Source organism: Hordeum vulgare, chromosome 4H, assembly GCF_904849725.1.
Source record: "Hordeum vulgare subsp. vulgare chromosome 4H, MorexV3_pseudomolecules_assembly, whole genome shotgun sequence".
Classification (NCBI taxonomy): domain Eukaryota; kingdom Viridiplantae; phylum Streptophyta; class Magnoliopsida; order Poales; family Poaceae; genus Hordeum; species Hordeum vulgare.
Genome location: NC_058521.1, coordinates 125,138,244 through 125,146,906, shown reverse-complemented (window position 1 = coordinate 125,146,906; position 8,663 = coordinate 125,138,244). Strand labels below are relative to the sequence as shown.

Sequence of the window (8,663 nt, the reverse complement as noted above, 5' to 3'; positions counted from 1 at the left end):
CAGCCTGATTACATAAAGCATAACACTTCTGATCGATTTGAATATTCCATTCCCTATTTCCTTGAGCGCTTTCACCATTAACCCATGGGTGCCAAGACCATCCCCCCGGCTCTTTCTTCTTCTACTTCATATAATAGAACACAAGGATCGAACCTACTTTGCTTTAAGTCTGTTTACTTTTTAACGCCGTCTATGGAGAGACAAGATGAGAGAAGAGAGAGGAAGCTGAACGACAAGAGCTGACGAAGTCCAATCAAGCTGAGGCCTGGAAAGAGTTAAGAAAAAACACCTTCTACCTGCATTCATGGGTGCTCAACGATAGATTCCACATCAAGATAGGCAAAGCGGGATACAGCTCGTTTATTACCTCAAAGAAAACAAGAAACAAGTCTTTTCTAATCACGGAACACGAGAACAGCATGCACGGGAGAAGGATTTAGGGAAAGGTACACGCTGCTTTTTCGGAGTCTATAGGGGAAAGGTACACGATGATTTTTCGGAGTCTATAGGGGAAGATTCCACCAGCCCCAATTGCTTTGGGTGAGAGATCGAACCTCCACTCGTTTCCGGTTTCTGCTTTCTCCCTAGGGAAAGAAGATACGATACTTTTCGAAGAATGCAATCCCCGCATTCCGGCCCTGCTCTGCAAATCAACATCTGAAGATCTACGGGTCACCATAGTCTTTTGATCCACTAATAAGATTCCGCGCTCGAGATGATGTGATCTGAACGAAAAGATAGATACATCCGAGCTGCCCAAGGATATGGTCTGGGTACCGATCTGCTAGGATAAGGGGGAGATCCTAGTACTCAAAAGGCTGGGTAAATTTCGAAATTAAGCGGAGGAAATCCACCAATAAGAGAGTAATAGAAAATATTGTTATCATGAATAAATTCTTTCAATCCATTAAGTATCTTCTTAATTCGTTATACAATAGAGACGGGGAAAAAGATGATGATAAAAAACTCCACAATAATAAGAAATCCTAGAAAAAAGATATAACGGATGAGGAAGGAGCTAAAGAACCTATCAACAATGATGCATCTAGTGGCAGTAATGATGCATCTACTTCTACTTCCCCTAACCCTAATGATGGTTCTAGTTCCACTAATGATGGAACAAATCCAAATGTGAAAACTAGTGCACCTAAGCACGACGATCATGGTATAATCCACCATTTTATATGGGGTGGTGGTAGTTCAAACGGCGGAGATAGTTCCAACAGTGGTTGGACTTCCTACTTTAATTCACCTATTGATAGATTTGTGAAAAATCGAAAAACATTTACCAATTTAGATCAAAGAGGTCTAAATGGTTTTATTGCAAAAATAATAGGGTTTATAGGTCCAACAACAATTGTGCTTCCATTCTTTTATAACAGTTGGATGCCGAGGATAGGTTTGTTTTCCATGTTTGTTAGAGAGCCACACGACTTTCAAATAGGAGTTAGCGTACGAGCATATACCACGTTTCACAATTATGGAACTCTAGTTATGGAATATGTATATATAAAATATTTGTTCCACGCTCAGGTAGGCTGGCGACAATATAAATGTATGTATATATTTGATAAGTTTAAAGAAATAAATGATTCGCTAGGTTTGTTTTTTATCGATAATATTTACTTAAGGGATACTTTTGACGTTATTCAACGATTCTCACATAGCGGTCTTGGTTTGAAATCCCTTTTGAAACGTGAAATCATAAACAAGTTGGTTGAAGTAGTAATACCATTTTCTGATGAGAATTCTAAGTCGTATGTGTACGGTTATTTTGCTTTTCTAGTATATGCAGGGTTATTTTGTACTGTCTCGTATAAGTATATACCTTGGGATCCATATATAAAACCTGCTGATTTAGCTCCACCATCACTTGATGTATTTAACACCTATCATGCCGATGTCATGGGTTATAAGAAGGTCACATACCTGATTACTAAGGACATTGTCCAAACAAACTATGGTAGACACCTTTAAACAGCCATCATTTAACGAAGTAGTAAATTCGAATGACTACAACCTTGATCAATCTGATCACAAAGTGAGTTTTTCATGCTTATGCACTTGTATCATGGTTTCTATGTTGTTAGTAACAAAAACACTTCTTCCACATTAAACAGTACTACATAGATACAAGTTTAGCACAATGAATTTCTGAGTTATTTCACACAAGGAATTTACAAGATAATGAAAATAAATAGATTTATAGGATATCTATCTAAATACGGCTCCTATCGTTTAAGGTTAGTAAGTACATACTAGGAAATGCTCTTCAGGGATACCAGAACTGGAAGATCCTGTCAAGGGGAAACAGGACCTTAATAAGCGCCATCCCGAGACTTGGACTCGAGGGATGGTAAGATCAATAGGAGAAGGAGATATGATACAATTACTATGATCAGGATACCTTATATGAGCCATACTTATCCAGGGAATCAATCGCGTGAGGGTGTTGTTGATAGAGGGAGCTCTGGCCAGGAGAGGCTAGAGCGAGTGATAGCAACGGAAAGGTAAGATCAAGAAGGAAACAAGGCTTAAGAGGACCCTAATGCACCAATACTTTAGGCATTCCAACTTCCAATACATACTTATCATGGAATGAAATCCAAGAGGAGCAAGCATATCACTGAGAATAGCTAGCTGAAATCAAGGATGCTATCACAATATCCAATGGAATCGTTACATCGGAATAAGATAGACCCGCTTCGATGTTGTATTCAGTATGTCAGCTAGGAGCCAGAACTCACTATGCCATAGTCATACAATCAACCTGTGTATTAACAGCAATATCTAGACAGGCTGGATGGATTAATTATATTGATGGCCAAGATAAGGTGCTCAAAGGGGAAGCACTCTTCATCAAGTAATGACCCCTGGGGGCGGGTACTGCAAAAAGAAAGCAACGCCTAAGCTCTTGTTCCTGATACGGTTCGAAAGTAGTGCAAAGAAAAGCGGTACTTCGGTCGGAAAGAAAGCTGGAGGAGGGTTAGTGCTAAAATCTTCTTGTTCGGATGGTTGAGAGAAGGAGGTGTGTCCTGTGGCGGATACACCGATTGATCGAGACGCCTCAAGGCCACCGGAGGGAGAAATAGTGATGGCAACGCTTACAAGGAATGCTGGGATAAGTTGGGAAGAAGGCAAAGATACTGGCGACTAGATCCTTGTGGCAGATTGGAAGATATCGATATCTCTATTTCAATTTTTTGATTGATGGTTTAAGGAAATGGAAGTTGTCCAAATCTTGCACATTTACTGTTACTTCTATGTATAAGTTCCTTGCTCAGGTGTGGCCCAGCTTTCATATCTTATTGGGATAGCTACATTGCCCTGGCCGGGTATTGCGAAGGAAGGAAACACCTTGTCCGAGTCAGGCGATGCTAAAGGATGGATTAAAAAACTCATGGATGCTATCTCTGTTATTGCTGCTTAATGCCCTATTTATACCGATCTAGCTTATAGCTGGGATTTCTAGAAAGATTAGCTAATGCAGCCCTCAGGGATGGAGTGCCTAAACTAACCTTCCTGAACAGAAGTAGCAGAGGTAGAAGATATGTAAATCGTACCATCAAGGGGAAATGCACTATTGTTATGCTTGGGCCAGGTTAGCTGATCAAGGGCATATTCCTATCGGAAGAACAATCAGAAAATAAGGAGATAGTCAGTTGGCACTTTTCACACAAGAACCGCTTTTCGTATTAAGCACGGGAGTCATAAGGAAAGACCTCTGCGTAGCTATCAGAACGAATTAATGAACGAAATAAACGAATTCCGGTGAAACCAAGGCGAATTTATGAGCCAGCAGTGGGAAAAAGATGCCAAGTATTGAGATGCAACATTATGAATGGTGCGATCCGAAGTCTTACTATTTACTCAAAATTGACTCAAATGGTTGACCGAACTTCACAGAGGACTAAAGCCGGGAACTTAAACTAATGGTTTTGCCTTTCCACTTCCCAATTGACTATCATAAAAGGCTAGGCTACCTCTTCACATCGCACCTGATCCCGAATCATGTGCTCTGTTCAGGGGATCAATAGTGGCTATTAAGCTTTTCCCTTTCTATATATTCTTGAGAATAAGTAAATACCATCCTTTTTCCTATCAGCATCTCTCTATCTGACAGTAAATATTGCTTTCAATCAATCAGGCACTAGGTTATTAAAGTATCGATATGCCATATAATAAGGGAAAAGGCCTCATGTTTTTTTTAGCGCAAAAGAAAAGCCGATTCCAAATTTTCTATTTCCCGGCAAGTCTATGAGAGTCCTATTACGGATCCTCTGATCTTAGCTTGAATGGTCGTGTTTTTATATAATTAGGTCTTTCTTCTGAGCTCTTCTATTACGGTATGGAAAAATCAAACCTATCACTCTCAAAGAATGGGTAAAAAGAATTCAAGCTAGGGGAGCCTACACTCTCTAACTACCTATACTACGCCCCCATTGATTGGAAACCCTCGGGGAAAATGATCCCATAATCAAAGGAATTATACAGTACGAAATAGCAAAAAAACAGACTAATTCGATTCTAAAAAATCGATAATAGATATTTTATTCTGCTCAAATTGTCCCGACAAGGAGAGATATTCAATATTTGAATCAGATTGGATTTCGTAGTATACCAATGTGAGCCAAACTATTACTATTTCATCTAACTTGAATAACCAAGGACTGAATTTGACTATGGATTCCGATAACTCGAGAAGTTTTTATTTGGTTATGATCCAAAAAGAAAAAAGAAAGGTTTAACAAGCCATGAGAAAATAGAGTAAAGTAACCATACGTTCTGTTTGCATAACGTGTATACGCCACGCCATACAATCGAAATAGAAACATGGGACGATTCCAGAATTTTTAATAGATCCGTGGGGATGAGAGAAGTTGTTGTTGAGAAATGTGAAATTGGAAAGGAAGTCAAACTCCCTATGGAACCTGTGATCGGTTGTACCTGTACTTTAGTGATACGAAAACTCGCTATTCACTCAGTTTCTGGTCAATAATAAGATTATGTAGGAGAGATGGCCGAGTGGTTCAAGGCGTAGCATTGGAACTGCTATGTAGGCTTTTGTTTACCGAGGGTTCGAATCCCTCTCTTTCCGTTTCTGTTAATTCACCAACGTTACAGACCACAATGAAATTTCTAGTAAGAGGAAAATCCGTCGACTTTCTAAATCGTGAGGGTTCAAGTCAAGTCCCTCTATCCCCAATAAAAAGCCCATTTTACTTCCTAACTATTGTACCAACCTCTATTTTTCATTAATGGTTCAAACAAGATTCACTATCTTTCTTAGTCTACTCTTTCACAAACGGATCCGAACTGACTTCTTTGGATCTTATCCCATTCATACAAATGAACATATTATAGTATAGGCAAGTAATCCCTATTATTAAGTAAGTCATTCACAATCCATATAATTATCCTGATATTTACTAAGTCCAATTTGAGAATACTTTTTTCTTTTTTAGTCCCTTTAATTGACATAGGTACAAGTACTCTACTAGGATGATGCATAATAAATAGTCAGGCTAGCTCAGTTGGTAGAGCAGAGGATTGAAAATCCTCGTGTCACCAGTTCAAATCTGGTTCCTGGCACAGAAAAAAGGATCTCGAAAAGAAGATAGGAATGGGGCACCAAGGAAGGATTGTAGGTAGGGATGCCCTTAGATCCGTTCTCAATAGCTTGTGATAAGGCGAGAAAGCTAGTAGATGTATATTCGTTTCTCATGATAATGAGCGAAAAGGGTGGAATTGTGACCCGAATACCAACCCTTGCTATACATCCCGAGTGTGGTCTTCGATGAAGCATCATCTTGGTGGTCATCCCAAGCTGTAGTATTGCCAGATTCTGGAAACTTAGAAACTAGCTTGCAAGAAAAGAAGAAAATCAAGTATACGTTTGCTTGTTGGCTTGAGCACTCGTTTCAGAAGAACCTTCTTTTGGGATAACTCTTTCAGGCAATATCTCGCTGTGGCAGTAATAGCCCAATGGCTTCTAGTTGTTTTTTTTACCCTTCTGGGCTCTTTTCCCCCGGCGGCTAGTTTCAGCATAAAAGGAAGAAGTCGGGTCCGCGCGGTTCGCCTTTTCGAATGCAGCAGTGTTTTTGGCTTTGGCAATACCAGCTAGCTAGCTACTTACTTGTGTGGGAGTCCTATAAAGAAAAGCCTGAGTTATAGACTGACTAAAGAAATCCACCTAAGCCGTAAGTTTTTGTTACAGCTGGCACACCTGCTTGCAAACTCGAAAATCTGATTCTAGTAGAAAGTGGACTAAGTCTTAAGAGAGATAAGCCGGTCTTTATACTCTGGCCCTACTTCAAATTCAGTCAGTGGCCAGATGCATTGTAAGTAATTCCAGTCCCAGCTGCTGAGGTGGCGTAATCAGCCCTACCTAAGTATTGAACAAAACCAACCATTTGTATAATAGTATCCTATCTTGCATATTAATTAAGACCACTTATTAGATCAAGGTTGGCATACATAGCATAGGAAGGTGGAGATCTGAAGTAATCTATATGTCCCTCAGCCAGTCATCCATTTCTCTGGATATGAAGTTTACAACATCAAAAAATGACCCTTTTCATAATGAAATCCATTACATGCCATCCAAAGAACTCTGATCTAGACTACCAGCTTTGGGGTGGAAGGACGGATCGATCGACCAAGCAACAACGATCCCTTTACGATGGTCAAGTGCGAAGGTCCCGATCGGATTGCCGATCTGCCAGTGTTATTTGACTGATTTTTTGCATCTCAAAACCATTGATGCTGACCTGTCACTGCTCAAGTGATTTTCCTGCATGGTTCTAGGAACCAAAAGAAGACTTTGGGTAGGTCAACGATAGATTCTATGTCTATAATGGAACGTAGGTTCTTTTTAGGAGGAAAGCTTAGAAGGATTCTTTTCAGAGCGTAAGAACCATCGAAGAGCATGGGATTGGTATTGCTGGCAGGGACTTTAAAGTGAGAGCTTGATCACTAAACCCCTGCTGCTTTCGATCATTCCTGCTAAAGCAGTTGGCAATGACTCATTGGAAACTTCTATTGGATCTGGGAGAAGAAGAAATCCAATCAATGAACAGTTAGCGAATCTAACAAAAGTGTAGATCCAATTAACAATTAACCGCAAATAAGGGTTTTAGGAGAGTCATTATCTCCCTATAGGCACACCGGTGGAATAAACTCCTAAAGCAGGGAAGCACGATCTTGTTGCTTCTTCTGTTCTTGTGGATCCACGCCTGTGGTTAGCGAGGCTACATAACACAATAAAATAGCATTGATAACCAGAGAGATCCGCGGGCCTATTACCAGTTTTTGCATGTTAGTAGTTTTGGTCATAATGAAAGCCATTTTAGGCCTATCAAATTCAATGAACATGTTTTGCATGGAGTCGATAAAGACAGTGATATGATTGCCGCATAATAATAATGAGTTAGTACCAAAGAGTACGAGGATAGCCCAAGCCTTCCACAAGTTCCTCGCTAAACAGTGTCTCGTCTACGCTTCATTTTATACGTTTTTATCAAGAAAAAGGCCACGATAGACCATCTGATGCTAGCTTCTCAAATCATTGGCCAGAGAGGGAAATGGATACAGCAAGTCTCCCCTCATCTACCAGAACGTGTTTGGAGTTATCTTCGCTCCCACGCATGGCTAGACAACCGAAAAACAGCCTAGCAAAGATGACTTCTCTTGGGCAACGCAAGGACAAGTAGCTCTGATTACAAAACACAACACAAGTTGGCATAAACCAAGTCAATATGATAACTCGATCATCCAGGTCTTGCCTGTGTCAGCTTCTTTCTTTGGATCAATGAAGACTTCGGCACCCTTGATCTTTTCAGATATGAATGAAAGTCGGTAAGCAATCTCTGAAACCACGAACTGATGGACATCGAACTCTTCCTTTCTTTCTAGCAGCATAGCAACATAGCCCTACGGGGGCCCAAGAAGCCAATCTTCGTCAACCAATCATATCTATCTATTGATGCCTACTTACAATCGTGCTCTTCTTTCCCATGTCTTCTTCTCTTCCCTGAATGATCTTCGGAAAACATAGGAATTAGGTCGATGCTGCTCAAAGAATAGCTCTGGATACCTGTGTTTCCAATACTAACTTCAGGAACATAACGGTTCACTCCCTCCTATGGATCAGAAGTAGACAGCTCGATGTGATGATAGCCATTTCCCAATTTATAAGGTAGAGCAAGTCCAAAGCAAAGCGGTCTGAAGTAGTGCCCCCACCCCAATACTCGCTAGTTTCTCTGGTATCCTGTACTTCCCGAATATAGCGCTCATTAACCTGTGGAAGGAAAGCAAAGGTCTCATCCGACGAATTGACACTTGATCGATATGCTTCTTTAACAAGAGCGGAACATGTCAGGCGATCCTCGGTCGAAAGATACTCATGAGGTGCGGGAATGCAAGTGAACAGTCTTTTCTTTACTCTAAAGTACTAATTAGATGGGGTGCCTGCCTATTAGTTACCTAACTTGGATGGGGGATTTCTTTCAGCTAGAGCTACTACTTCCAATTCCCAATAATCGATTAGATTGCACCAAGTCTAGATATCAGTAGCTGATGTCGGTGTCAATGATCAGATGTCGGTGAATCGATTCAGAGGCCTATTTGTAAACTAGAGAATTGCCGATAGGGGATCTGCATGA

At 40.5% G+C, this 8,663-nt stretch overlaps 1 non-coding gene across 1 annotated transcript; it reads left to right on the top strand.

The window, feature by feature from the left end:
• Positions 1 to 5,011: 5,011 nt before the first annotated feature.
• On the top strand, positions 5,012 to 5,098 carry TRNAS-GGA. The gene has a single exon. It is a non-coding gene; the product is annotated as a tRNA-Ser (tRNA).
• Positions 5,099 to 8,663: the final 3,565 nt, after the last annotated feature.